This window comes from Petromyzon marinus, unplaced genomic scaffold (genome assembly GCF_048934315.1).
Source record: "Petromyzon marinus isolate PM22_M1 ecotype Great Lakes invasive population unplaced genomic scaffold, UKy_Petmar_22M1.pri1.0 PM_G_Scaffold_29, whole genome shotgun sequence".
NCBI classification, from domain to species: Eukaryota; Metazoa; Chordata; class Hyperoartia; order Petromyzontiformes; family Petromyzontidae; genus Petromyzon; species Petromyzon marinus.
The window spans coordinates 797,501-800,000 of NW_027422861.1; positions in this window are offsets into that span (position 1 = coordinate 797,501).

Sequence of the window (2,500 nt, forward strand, 5' to 3'; positions counted from 1 at the left end):
GCTGGAGAGACAGAGTCCGGCCCGGCTGCTTTGCGTGGATTCTGCCTCTTGAAAAGCCCATTAACTTCTCCCTCCTGAAAGGAGAGAGTCGTTTCTGTAGTATGGGTGGGGGATGGGGCCTCTTGGGTGGGAAGGGGTGGTTCAGGACAGTCCAATTGTCTTTCAAATCTACGGTAGAACTCGTTCAGGTCGTTGGCTAGGCGGGAGTCGTTAGTGGTGTGGGGCGCTCTGGGTTTGTAGTTGGTGATGTGCCTGAGCCCTTTGGCAGACAGAAGCAGCGTCGTTAGTAGAGAACTGGTGTTTTAGTGTCTCTGAGTACAGTCGTTTAGCCTCTCTCACCGCTTTGCTAAACCTGTTCTTCGACTCCTTGAATCTGTCTCTATCCCCACTCCTAAACGCTTCCTCCTTCTCCAACCTCAACCTTTTGAGCTTTGCTGAGAACCAGGGCTTGTTGTTGTTAAAGTTCACCCTGGTACGTGTTGGGATACAGCAGTCCTCACAGAAGCTGATGTACACAGCCTCTGTGAGTTCATCCAGACTATTGGTAGCAGTCGTGAACATATCCCAGTCAGTACAGTCTAAGCACGCCCGCAAATCTTCCACAGCCTCACTGGTCCACTGTTTAGATGTCCTCACAGCAGGTTTACAGAGTTTTAGTTGCTGCCTGTATGCACGAATCAGGTGGACCAAGGGAGTTCTGTGCGAGCCGAACAGCCCCGTGACCCACAAGAGAAACATCCCCGCCAAATTCGAGCGTTTGACGGGGTCTATCCGTGAAAAAATATTCACGTTTTTGAGTGCACATGCATTTCTGCTGCAAATGCCTCTGGAAGTTTCATGCCGTTCGTATGCCAATTGTGGCAACACGAAAATGACCCGTTTTCCCATTCCGAGGGATTTCTGTGCGACCCTAACAGCCCCGTGAGCCACAAGAGACACATCCCCGCCAATTTCTAGCGTTTCACGGGGTCTATCCGTGAAAAATATAGACGTTTTTGAGTGCACATGCATTTCTGCTGCAGATGCCTCTGGAAGTTTCATGCCGTTCGTACGCAATGTGGCAACACGAAAATGACCCCTTTTCCCATTCCGAGGGATTTCTGTGCGACCCTAACTAACAGCGCCCGTGAGCCACAAGAGAGACATCCCCGCCAATTTATAGCGTTTCACGGGGTCTATCCGTGAAAAATATAGACGTTTTTGAGTGCACATGCATTCCTGCTGCAAATGCCTCTGGAAGTTTCATGCCGTTCCTATGCAATGTGGCCACACAAAAATGACCCGTTTTCCCATTCCGAGGCATTTCTGTGCGACCCTAACAGCCCCGTGAGCCACAAGAGAGACATCCCCGCCAACTTCTAGCGTTTGACGGGGTCTATGCGTGAAAAATATTAAAATTTTTGAGTGCACGTGCCTTTCTGCTGCAAATGCCTCTGGAAGTTTCATGGCGTTCCTATGCAATGTGGCAACACGAAAATGACCCCTTTTCCCATTCCGAGGGAGTTCTGTGCCACCCTAACAGCCCCGTGAGCCACAAGAGACACATCCCCGCCAATTTCTAGCGTTTCACGGGGTCTATCCGTGAAACATATAGAAGTTTTTGAGTGCACATGCATTCCTGCTGCAAATGCCTCTGGAAGTTTCATGCGGTTCGTACGCAATGTGGCAACACGAAAATGACCCGTTTTCCCATTCCCAGGGATTTCTGTGCGACCCGAACAGCCCCGTGAGCCACAAGAGACACATCCCCGCCAATTTCTAGCGTTTCACGGGGTCTATCCGTGAAAAATATCAATTTTTTTTTGACTGCACATGCATTTCTGCTGCAAATGCCTCTGGAAGTTGCATGCGGTTCGCATGCAATGTGGCGACACGAAAATGACCCGTTTTCCCATTCCGAGGGATTTCTGTGCCACCCTAACAGCCCCGTGAGCCACAAGAGAGACATCCCCGCCAATTTCTAGCGTATCACGGGGTCTATCCGTGAGAAATATTCACTTTTTTGAGTGCACATGCATTCCTGCTGCAAATGCCTCTGGAAGTTTCATGCGGTTCGTATGCAATGTGGCGACACGAAAATGACCCGTTTTCCCATTCCGAGGGATTTCTGTGCCACCCTAACAGCCCCGTGAGCCACAAGAGAGACATCCCCGCCCACTTCTAGCGTTTCACGGGGTCTCTCCGTGAAAAATATCACATTTTTTGAGTGCACATGCATTCCTGCTGCAAATGCCTCTGGAAGTTTCATGCGGTTCGCATGCAATGTGGCGACACGAAAATGACCCGTTTTTTCCCATTCCGAGGGATTTCTGTGCCACCCTAACAGCCCCGTGAGCCACAAGAGACACATCCCCGCCAATTTCTAGCGTTTCACGGGGTCTATCCGTGAAAAATATTCAATTTTTTGACTGCACATGCATTTCTGCTGCAAATGCCTCTGGAAGTTTCATGCGGTTCGCATGCAATGTGGCGACACGAAAATGACCCGTTTTCCCATTCC